This window comes from Vulpes lagopus, chromosome 10 (genome assembly GCF_018345385.1).
Source record: "Vulpes lagopus strain Blue_001 chromosome 10, ASM1834538v1, whole genome shotgun sequence".
NCBI lineage: Eukaryota > Metazoa > Chordata > Mammalia > Carnivora > Canidae > Vulpes > Vulpes lagopus.
In genome coordinates, this window is record NC_054833.1 from 83,350,114 (window position 1) to 83,362,230 (window position 12,117).

Below are 12,117 nucleotides of genomic sequence, written 5' to 3' on the forward strand. Positions count from 1 at the left end.
AACAGGACTAAAAGGTTTAAAAAGCTTTTGGCATTCCTCTGACCAATTTGGATGTCTATAGACTGCCTATATTTCCTAAATAAGAGCTCTGGAACAAAATGCATAGCTTAGAAAGAAATGATGCTTCATTTTTTTTTTTTTTACCAGAATAGTCAACATGATGTTGCATTACCCAATGTATGCACACCCACCCCACATACATTTAGACCAGCCCTTCATTCCAGCATTACACCTTCTGTTTGTGAAATGTGTCTCTGACCTCAGTGTCAACTTAAGCTTCTTTTTATCCCTTCATTCTATGTTCACTAAACCAAACACTTAACTCACCCATCTCACTTCATAATTTCTCTAACCATTCAGCAATGAATCCAAACCAGAAATCTTTTTTCCCAGGCCTAAAAGATCCTGTTCATTGTCTTACTCGACTTATGCTAACAGAGGTTTCAAAATAATATAGCATGCCATATGGTCAAGCCCAGATAATAACATTGAGAATATCTGTTACCAATCCACTAATGCTTTTAAAGGCCAAAGTCTGTAGACAGTAAGAATTTAATCCAATTTGGAGACCAACATGAGCCAGAGAAAGCAAAATGGGCAAAGAAAAAACAATCCAATGAAAAAACTATAATAAATGCCAATACTGTATGTCTAAAATAAAATCAACATTAGTCATTAAACAATGTATTAGCTAAAAAGCCAACTGGGGATCCCTGGGTGGCTCAGTGGTTTAGTGCCTGCCTTTGGCCCAGGGCGCGATCCTGGAGTCCCGGGATCGAGTCCCGAGCTGGGCTCCCAGCATGGAGCCTGCTTCTCCCTCTGCCTGTGTCTGCCTCTCCCTCTCTCTATGTCTATCATGAATAAGTAAATTTAAAAAAAAAAAAAATCTTTAAAAAAAATACAAAATAAAAAATAAAATAAATAAAAAGCTAACTGATAGTGGGTAAGTCTACAGATATCCTGAAGACCTCTTTTTTTTTTAAGATTTTATTTATTAATGAGACAGAGAGAGAGAGAGAGAGAGAGAGAGGCAGAGACACAGGCAAAGGGAGAAACAGGCTCCATGCAGGGAGCCTGACATGGGACTCAATCCCGGGTCTCCAGAATAAGGCCCTGGACTGAAGGCGGCACTAAACCGCTGAGCCACCCAGGCTGTCCGTGAAGAACTTTCTCAAGGTGATTTGGAGAAATACAACTTTTTCAATCAAACCAATGGATAGCATAGAAATTTTTAACAAAGTAGGGCGCTTGAGTGGCTCAGTCGGTTAAGCATCTTCCTTACACTTTGACTTGGGTCACGATCTTGGGAATGAGCCCCTGTTGGGCTCCCTGCTCACCTGGAGTCCTCTTTTCCCTCTGCCCATACCCCACCCCCGCTTGTATGCTGTCAAATAAACAAAATCTTAAATTAATTTTATTTATTTTTTTAGCAAACTAAAAAGTAACAGAACAGAGCTTTGAAAAATAAGTTAACGCCTTATAAAATCAGTCCCATTCTCAGGCTGTCACTCTTGAGTCTACCAAGGTGATTTAAGCTTTACAATCAAAGTCACTAGGCATGAAAAAAATCTGAAAAGAACTTTTAAGTTTTACTCTTAAAAAAAGGGAGTATTGGGGGATCCCTGGGTGGCTCAGCGGTTTAGCGCCTGCCTTTGGCCCGGGGCGCGATCCTGGAGTCCCGGGATCAAGTCCCACATCCGGCTCCTGGCATGGAGCCTCCCTCTGCCTGTGTCTCTACCTCTCTCTATCATGAATAAATAAATAAAATCTTTAAAAAAAAAAAAGGAGGGGGGGAGTATCAGGGCACCTAGGGGCCTCAGTCAAGTGTCTGACTTTGGCTGGGGTCAGGATCTCAGGGTCCTGCCCTCCCTCACATTCAGCAGGGAGTCTACATCAGGGAGTCTACTTGTCCCTCTCCCTCTTCCCCCACTAGTGCTCTCACTCAAATAAATATAACCATTAAAAAACAAATTACTATGCAGTCTTTTAACAGTCTTCTAAACCTGTTCTCTGATGAAAATTATATCTGAGGAAACTTACTTCAACTCCTCTCAAAACAGAACTCAAAATATTAAACAAAGATAAATCTTTATTAAGGTATCATTAATGTCCTTCAAAGGACATTAGACAGCTGAGTATTTATGTGAGGATACATATACAGCCCCTTGGTAAACTCCAGTATCATACTGCAGGAGTAATTTTTGTCCAAGAGGTGTTTGAGAGAGTATCAGTTCTGAGTCAGAACTACATAGTTGGACATGCAAACTCTGGAATCATTCCAACAGAAGAAGAAATGTAGCCCCAACACTGGTCCCCCCACAAAAAGGGGAATAAGCCACAGGCAAAAATCACAAAACTTTACTTTGCTTTCCTAAATTCTCACTGCTAAGAAAAACTTGTAGCACTTACAATACCCGTGAATCTGGACACAGGTAAGCCTGGAGTCTCCAGCTGGACAGAGGCCTGGAAGTCCAGCCTCAAGGTGGGGGAGATCCCACCCCCCCACCCCCTACAAGGTCTGACAGATTGGCCTCTAACCAACCATTCCAGTTGCTTTCCATTTCTAGACAGTTCTAGTTGTTAGAAAGTTAGACGGAGCCAAAAGCTACCATCCAGTTGTGCTGTGCAGAGTTCTCAGACCTGTTTCCATGTTGGTGGCACCAACTCTGTCCCCACCCACACACCCAATATTAGTAAGGAAGCAAAAAAGGAACTGCCTATTCACTTTCTTGTTGCAATACATACCTTCCGGAAGAATCTAGAATAGACCCTATCTTAACAGAATTCGAACTAAAACCTTACTTTCAAATAAAGAACCCCTCTACTCCCAAAAAAGACTAAAGTAAACCTTCAAATTTGAAAACAAAAAAATTCATGTAAAATTATCATTGATAAGAACTCTCTAAAGACCTTACCAGTATCTACCGTTGAAAGAACTTTTTTTACAAAGCTAATGCTTCCATTTATTTGCTAATCATAACAACGTACATATTTTCTTAGTTCATAATTTAATAAGCAGCTGCTTCAGCCATCAAATACCGAGATCACGGCAATCAGATGGAAGTAGAATGAAAACATACAAAAAAGAAGTCCCCCAACTAAAACCACAGATGCAGGAGTCTACATCCCTGACGTATAATTCAGTATTCCTAGCTATCGCTGCCCAGCAGCTTCCTTCCCATCATAAAGATTCACACATGCTGTTTTTCTCCAGTAAATGGATCTCACCATCCCAACTGAGGAGCTTCCATAGAGGAATTGAGCAGATACAGCTGATACCACTTCGTGCGCTGTGTAATTTAAAAGACTTGAGACACGTCTCAATAAAACACCTCCTCAAAGAAGCATACCGGGGGGGGAGGGGGGGTCCCCCGAGTCCAAGCGCGGCCACCACCCGGGCGGAAGGGTCGGCCCCGCTCCTCCCCCACCCCGCCCCCACCCCCACCGCCGGGGCGGCCAGCAGGCGCTCGCCGGGCCGAGGGGGACCCGCAGACCGGGGTCACTTCCTCCGCCCCCGCCCCGCCCGGTCCTGCTCCATAATGTTAACTGGGCCCGAACACAATCGGGGCGCAGGAGGCCGGGCGCGCGCGGCGGCTGACAATGGCAGCGGCGGCGACGCGCCATCTTGTAGCGGGCCTGGCCCCGGCCATTCATTCGGCACGGGGACCCCGGGGACCCCGGCCAGGGCCCCCGCCCCCCGCCCCCGCCCCGCCGGCGCCGCACCGGGCGAGGGGGGACCGCAGCGGGCTGACCGCGGGGCCGCCTCCCACTTCTTGCTACAACCCCACAGCCGACCATCCCCGCTCGGCCCTCCCCGCGCCGCTCTTTGTCCGCCTCAAGTCCACCCCGAGTGGCCGGCGGCAGCCGCGCCTCAGCTTCCTCATTTCACGGGCCCTTCCTTCGCCCCGTGGCCACCAAGCACTAACTTCAAAGTCCCCAGAGGAGCTGTGTGGAAAGCACCGCGTCCCTCCGAGGCCAAGGGCGAGCCTTCAGCCCGCCGCAGGAGCCCGCCGCTCCCTTTGTTCTCGCGGCCCCAGCCCGGCCGCCCAGGGACCCCGGCCCTCGACTCTCGGGGCCCGGACCCCCGGATCCAGCACCCGGGACCGCGGGCCTGGGACCCAGACCCCAGAACTCGGACCCACAGACCCACACCCGGGACCCCAGCCCCCGGTCCTCCCGACCCTTGCGCCGGAGCCCGAGCTCCCGCCCCCGACCGCAGCCAAAGCCCGCAGGGTCCCCGCCCGCTCCCGGCCCGCGACCCCACCCGGGCGGGGCAGGAAGACGCTCGGCCCGGCCGCGGGGTGGGGGCGGGGAGGGTGGGGGCGGGGCGGCCCGGGCGGGCAACTGCGGGGGAGGGGCCCGGGCCCGGGTCGCGGGGCCGGGGCCGGGGCCACCGCGCTCACCTCCGTGCCTTGTCCCGCCTGACGCGCCCGCGCCCCGCCGCCTCAGCCGCCTCGGCCGCCGCTCTGGAGGTGGAAGCGCTCGGGCCGCTCCGCGGGCGCTGCGGGCAGGTGCGCCGGCGAAGCTCGCTCCGGTCCCGCGGCGGCTGCTCCACTCCCGCGCCCGCTCCCGCTCCCGCTCCCGCTCCCGCTCCGCCGCCGCCTCCGTCCGCCCCTCAGACGCCTCCAGCCATCGGGATGGGCGCGGCGGCCCCTGCCCGCAGCCTCGGGAAACCCCACGCCGCGTCACCGCGCACACCGCGCGCGCACGCAGGCCGGGCCGCGGCCCCGGCGCGCGCACGTCCGCGCTCTTCCTCTCTGCGCCGACCCCAGGAGCGTGTGCGAGCCGCTTAAAGGGGCCGCGCCCGCCCTCGGGGAACCCGCTCGCGGAGGCCCTCAGGCAGGGGCCGCCCCTTCCCTGGGCCCCAAGGGCAGAGAGCGAGGCTCTGTGCTACCTCAGGCCTTCCCACTGCAGTGCTGCCCAGCTTTCCAGCCAAGGGGACGTGGGTACAGGCCACAGGATCACAGCTGAAACTCTCCCGGCCCTGCACCCGTCCCCCTTACACGCATCTCGCGCACATGCAATGTACTCGCACCTGGCACTCTGCACCGTGCATTTGGCACCCTACATCTGCACCCTGCACCGTGCATTCAGCACCCCACATCTGCGTTCTGCTCGGCTACCTGCACGTGCACATTCCCAGCTCAGGCCGGCCCCCAGGCGTAGGGGTGCAACCGAGCTGACCAGATCCCAGACGACGGGGTCCAGCACCACGGAGGCAGCTTCTGCCTGCCAGCGAGGGGACCCCCGCCAACCGGGCGGGGTGGGGGGGTGGACAGGGCCAGCCCCCGGAGATGCCGGTGGGGCTCTTGTGAGCCTGGGCAGGTGCAGGCAGTGTGGTCTCAGGAGGTCAAACCTACGAAGCTCCTGGTGGGAATGGCCGCCTGGGCAGGGAGGTGTGACTACGGAAAACAGTGTCAGCCTCTGGGAAGGCCGCTGAGAATTGAAGCCCCTCCAGTGGGAGCAGAAAGGTGAGCGTCGGTCATATATGCATAGCCAGTGATACCCCCAGGAATATCACTGGAACAATCCCTGATCCACAACCACCAGCAGATCCCTGGCTCCCCAGTTCCAACAACTAATCACCCATGGTCTCCATCCCTTTGGATCCTGCAGCCCTTGACCCTCCTCACCCCAAGGTAGATCCAGGACCCTTCTCCTTCAAAGATGTGTATCCTTCCAGCCTGGAGCCCATAACTTCCCACCCAGGTGTGGGCTGTGTTCCCCACCTCTCCCCCTCCCACTCTCTGGGACTTTCCTACCAAGCATGCAAGCATGTCCCTATTGTTCCTGGAGCCCAACCTCACATCCTTGTATAGAATGCTCCAGGTTCAATGTATACCCTCCCTGCTCATCCCTGAACTCAGCCATTTCTGCAAGGATCTCTGGGTCCTTTTAGCAGGGAATGGTGTTTCAAAACCAGGATCAGGGCAGCCCAGGTGGCTCAGCGGTTTAGTGCTGCCTTCGGCCCAGGGCATGATCCTGGAGACCAGGGCTCGAGTCCCATGTCAGGGTCCCTGCATGGAGTCTGCTTCTCCCTCTGCCTAGGTCTCTGCCTCTCTCTCTCTCTCTCCTTCTCATGAATAAATAAATAAAATCTTTAAAAAAATAAAAACCAGGATCAGGGCTCCGGGTGTGCTCACTGCTATTAGAATGCCATTGCTTCAGCATACAGAGCTAAGGCACATGTGTACCTATGAGCATATGTGTATATATACACTCACGCACACGAAGTACCCCCTGCCAAGTAATCAATCTCCCCTATGATTGATTGCTGCCACCCCACATGGGCTCTGACCTCCGCTGGCCCACCACAGTCCCCACCTCAGCAGGGACATCTGCCTTGCTCAGTGGACATGACAGTTTCCATTGTCCCTCCCACAATGTCCAGGTTCCTCTGTCCTCCTCGCTGTTCAGCATTCTGGCTCCTCTCTGCTCCTTAAACACACAGATCACCAATCCCATCCACACTCAGCCCTTGTGGCTCCATCGTCCCAGGAGGATCCCCGCCATAACCTCTAGGCACCTCTACAGAGAGGTTTCAGTGGGGTCTCTGCCCCTTTGTCCTCCAGTGCCTTGTAACATTTCTCAGTAGCTCTCATTCCTGAGACCTCACACGGATTAATTTGTGCTACTCTGCTCCTTGCCCATTACCCCGACAAAGACGGTACTTTGACTCCCCTGCCCACCAAATGGGCTATGAGGCACACAATGGGTCCTCAGGGAAGGCTTATGAGATGGGTGGAAGGGCTGTGAGTGAGGCTCTGTGTTCTGAATGAGAGGGACAAGACTCAGCATGAGGACCAGTGGCAGTGGGGAGCGTCGGCATCAAATGGTCACTATGTCCAGAACAAGGCTGGCAGCTCTAGGGACTCTGCAGTGCTGCCCACTGCTCCAGAGGAGAGGTGGGTGATGCAAAGTTGGAAAGATGAGTGTCCTGAGCACTGGCAGGTGGGTCCCAGAAGCAATGGACCAAGGCCGAAGACTCTGGCCAGAGACATCCCTCTGAATCCAGCAGGTCTGATGCCAGCCTTCAGTGACTACTTAGGTCCAGGACTTAGAAAAGGGAAAATGAGAAGGGAGACAAGGAAAATGAGACAGGAAAGGAGGAGGAGGGGGAATGAGGCAGGGCAGGGCCAGCAGCAGAGCAGAAGGAAATGGGGGTGAGTGGTCTCTGTGGAGACCACAGTACTCCCATGGAGATGAGAGGAAGCCTGGAGGATCCTCGGAATCCCTACTCCGCCAGCCTGAATCCTTTCACACCTGCCCAAGGGCCATGGTGGTCACCATGCTGCAGGCCTGACTGGGCAGCTAGGGTGCTAGCAGGGCTTGTCCAGGACTCCCCTGTCCCACAGACCACTGTAGGCCTGATTGGGCCCATCCCCAGTTACACCAAGGCCACAGAGCAAGGCTGCACATGAGAACACCAGGCTAGAGCCTGCACAGGCCAGGTGAGGTTGTGAGTATACACCTGGAGCCCCCAGCTAATCTGTAGATCTTAGGGGTAGGGCAGTGCTTTCCCTGGAACTTGTCCTGTAGCCCAGGCCAGAAACCCTCATTTACATATTTATGGAGAAGAGTGTGAGGGCAAAGTCCAGGAGAAGGCAGGAGGAGAGGAGGGGAGAGCCCTGGGTTCTTATTTCCAGATCCCTCCACAGCCTGGGGCCTCACCCCCTTCAATGCGTAGAAACCACAGGTTCCCAGCGCTTCTTTCTCTACTCCTAGGCCAGTTCCCAAGTAGCAGGGCCCTCTAGCCCTGGGGACACGTACCCTGGCAGCTCTCAAGAACCCACAAGAGCTTCTAGCTTCCAGCCAGAGAACTTTGGACCTCAAGAGTATGAAGGGCTCACTCTGGAAAGCCTGCCCTCCCTCTCCTCCCCTTCCCACCACCTCTTGCTCAGGCCTCCTGAAGTTTGGGCCTCATCTGCTGCCCAGCCCCCTCCTCAGTGGGGTATAAACCAGGGCCCATGGTGGACCTGCTGCCACAGCAAGGAGAATTTGTGCCCCGCTGGCAGGGAACTTAGGCTTCTCCTGATTTCCTGTAGACACTCCCTCCTCTAGATAAGTGGCTTAGAGATCAGCCTGAAGTCCTGAGTCCAAGCTGCACCCTGTGAGCCACAACCAGCTGAAGGCCAAGCCAGCCAGGTGGCTGCAGGGCTGAGCAGGGCCTGAGGCTGAAAGCAGTTGCCCTGGTGCCTGGCTCAATGCCCAGCCTGCACTAAAAACCTAGGGTGTGCAAATGCATTATTCAGATGCCCCCCCTCCATCTGCTCTCTAGCAGGAAATGGTCTGACCGGAAAGTAGGTCTTTTTAAATCTGAATTATTCAAACAATTTGTGCACGTGACCAGGACCCGAGCCCAGGGGCTACACTCCAAGCCCGGCTTTAAAGGGTGTCAGAGCTGTAGGGGCAGCTCCCTTCCAGCAGAGCACTCTCTGTTCCTCTACATCGTAGCCATCTTGCCTTCACTTCTACTAGATGAGCCTAGCTTCACCCTGGCCCCTGCCCCAGAGGACAGGACTGGGACAAGGAAGGGAGGATGAGGGTGCAGAATGTAGGTAATCCAGAAGAAGCGCTAATTAGTTCTGCAGGCTGCCAGAAGCAGGGTCTGGTGACACAACCGGGTCAGGAAAGTGAGGAAACTGGCCCCTCCTGGCTTCTCTCAGCAGACACTTCCCAAGTGTCCACTGGGTGCCAGGAAGGCCCAGGTCCACCCTGATGCAGGCAGGTATACTGGAAGGGACAAGGGGAGAGCTGGATGACTGGCGAAAAGGGGACAGTTGGAGCAGAGCCATGGAGTGGCTGGCATTGGGGCTTGGAAGAGTACGCAGCTCAGAGCCCAGGAAAGTCGAGGCCTGAGATGGCAGGCACAGTGTGCCTTGTGGCCTTGGGGAGGATGCTGCCATTAGACTGTGAAGGAGCCCTGGACCCTCACCCTATGCAGCAGAAGCAGCCCCTCTCTCTCCCAGGCCTGTCCTGTGCATCTCGTGACCTGACCTCCAGGTCAATGATCCTCCTGGTCACCTACCTTTGGTCACAAAGCAGACATTCCCTCATGGGGGCCAGCAAAACTTGAGGGAGAATCAGAAAGTAACAAGTGAAAAAAATAAAAAAAAGAAAGAAAGTAACAAGTGAGGGGGCAACAAATGCAGGGCATGTCTTCCCTGAAATTTGGAGCAGACAGGTCCAGAAGGCCTTCCTGCCACTTCCCGAAGGAGCTCTCCCCAGTGCATTGGGACAGTGGGGTCAGGGCTGAGCTCCAGCAAATAGTGGAGCTGCCTTCCCAGGACACTCCTAATTTGAGAGAGCCCAGCCTCCTGTGCCAGGTTCTCTGTGGGGGGCACATCTGGTTACATGGCAGATGGCGGGGGAAGGGCTGCAGAAGTAGAGCTGGAAAGCCTGGCTCCATCTGATGGCCCTGATGCTGGGTGCACAGACAAGCCCAAGTAGAGGCTTTCCATATCATCATTTGTGGAGTGAGACAACCTTGGTTGAAAATACAAACCTCTCTAATGGAGAAAATGCATCATTATTGAGGAGAGTGGTATTCCCCACCTACACCCCAGAAACGTGTGTGCCCACAGGTGTGCACAAGATGCGCACATGCTAGCAAGTAACAGAAGCTTAAACCAGCTTATGTGAAAAGGCACAACTGGCTCACTCAGGGTATGAGTCTCTGTGCAGATAGCTGGACTTCAGGTATGCCTGGATCCAGGTGTCCAGGATGCTCTCAGGGCTCCTTCCTGTCTGCTTCCCCAGGTCTGCTGCCTCCTTTACTCTCTCCACCTAAGAGGCAAACTGTGGCCAAGGAGGCTGGTCTATTCATGATCTCAAGCTTGGCAGCTGCAGTGCTCGGAGGACTCTGTTGATTGTTGGTTCAAGGCCCACAGACGCCCCGGATCCCTGCTCCTCCTGGTGGAGGCCCATCTGCCCCAGCCTCTGGCCTGCTCCAGCCTGAAACTGGAGCCTAGCCTCCCTGGCTGCTCCACCCCCAACCCCACAGCAGTCTCTGGCATCTACCGTCTACTGGGGCGGGGGGGTGGGGGGTGTCAAAGCTGTCCCATGGGGCAGTCACTGCTCACTCCCATCCCAGCCCCATTTCCAGTTCTGGCCTGCGTGGCTCCCTTGGCAAGGAGGCCACAGTTGTTCCCCCAGCTGCCTGCCCAGAGCAGGACAGTCACCCACCTGACTCTGGAGTGCGGCTGCCCACAGTGCCCCCCACCTCTCCTGAGCTGCCACCAATGGGCCTGAGCATGCTTGGGGGTGTCTTTGAGGCCAGGAAGTGGGGACACAGCCCCAGTGTTCCACCTAGCATGGGTAGGCCACACTGGCTTGGGGGTCTGTGGACCCATGCAGGCAGAGGCTTCTGCCCACACCCCAGCCTGAGCCCAGGCCTGACACTCCAACGCTCCCCACCCCGAGTGAGGGCAGCTTGCACACCACCTACCTGCTGACGTTCTGCTGCAGACGCAATGAGCAGGGACCATAGGGGGTGGGTGGTGTGGGGATCACAGCAACTTGCTCAGGAGAATGCTACACCTGTCCTGGTCCCTGCCTCAGGGATGGGCCGTCTGGCTGTTCTGGGGGTTCATCTCCCCACAGACTGGGACTTACCTCCACCAGCACCTGCCAGGTAAACAGCTTGCATCAGTGGCACCACAGGAGGAGGATGAGTGGGCCCGGGTCTGGGGTGCCTGCTTAGCCTTCCTGAACCCCCTACCCTGTCAGGCCCTGCCAGGGAAGAGGCAGCCCAAAGATGGACCCAGGGCCTGAGCCACATGCACTCCAACTGCCCTGTCCCTGTCACCCCCAGGAGCCTGAATTGAGGTCATCTGATAGGAAGATGCCACCGGAGGCCATTTCCAGCAGGCGGGCAGAACTTGAGCAGCCTTCCTGGAGCTGGAGAAGCAGAACAGCTGGAGTGAGGACCAAGGGCACAGAGGGGGGATGGGGTGTGGATGCTCAAGCCACACAGGCCCAGAGCTGGCCCTCACACGATGTGCCATGTTGTGCCATGTTGCATTATGTACTGAATGATGCCACACTACGTGCCACATTATTTGCAAACTGCTAGGTCACATCTAGCATCCGTGCCACCTGGGTTTTGACACAGTGGCACATCCTGACCCTGGGGTGCCTGATGAGAATGGCCCTATCCTCTGGGCCTGTATCCTGGTCATTGTTCTCTTCTCTGGTACAGACTTGGAAGGACTGTCCTCTCCGACTAAAAGACCCCTCCATGCTGCCTGTCCCGGAAGGGGGCAGGGATGCACCATCATGGCCCAAGTGCCAGTGTTCCCACCCCAGCTCAGCTCAGGGCACCAGGTCTCCATAAAGATCTTCCTGCCCACAAGGGGCCCCAAATTCCCCTCACCAGAGGGAGAGACCCCTCTAGAACCCCCCTACATAGGGTTCTGCCACAGTAGTTTGTTTTAAATTACAGTAAAATACACATCACATAAAATTTATCAGACCCTTTTTTTTTCAAGATTTTATTTATTCATGAGACACACACACACACACACACACACACACACACACACACACAGACACAGGCAGAGGGAGAAGCAGGCCCATGCAGGGAGCCTGACATGGGATTTGATCCCTGGTCTTCAGGATCACGCCCTGGGCTGAAGGTAGCACTAAACTGCTGAGCCACCCAGGCTGCCCTAGACCCTTTTTAAAAAAAGATTGTAGGGAATCCCTGGATGGCTCAGTGGTTTAGCGCCTGCCTTTGGCCCAGGGCGTGATCCTGGAGTCCCAGGATTGAGTCCCACGTCAGACTCCCTGCATGGAGCCTGTTTCTCCCTCTGCCTGTGTCTCTGCCTCTCTGTCTCTCATTAATAAAATCGTAAAAAGATTTTGACAGAGAGAGCACAAGCAGGGGGAGTGGCAGAGGGAGAGGGAGAGAGAGAAGCAGACTCCTCAATGAGCAGGGAGCCCAATGCACGGGCTCGATCCCGGGACCCCAGATCATGACCTGAGCTGAAGGGAGATGTTTCAGACTGACTGACTGAGCACCCCCATTTAGATCCTTTTGAAGTGTACAGTTGACTGGCATTTACTACATTCACATTATTGTGCAACCATCCCTTGCGTCTCCTTCCAGAACATTTT

The 12,117-nt window shown here is 54.9% G+C and overlaps 1 protein-coding gene across 4 annotated transcripts in view; it reads right to left on the reverse strand.

Moving 5' to 3' along the window:
* GNB1 (G protein subunit beta 1) overlaps window positions 1-4,660 on the reverse strand; it is a 100,951-nt gene extending 96,291 nt beyond the window's left edge. For 2 of the 4 annotated variants that reach the window (XM_041770269.1, XM_041770271.1), the window contains exon 1: window positions 4,404-4,658. The gene's annotated coding sequence lies outside the window, so the exon portion shown is untranslated. Of the gene's footprint in view, window positions 1-4,403 lie in introns of all 4 variants that reach the window. The other 2 variants (XM_041770273.1, XM_041770272.1) reach the window with 2 other exon arrangements.
* Window positions 4,661-12,117: the final 7,457 nt, after the last annotated feature.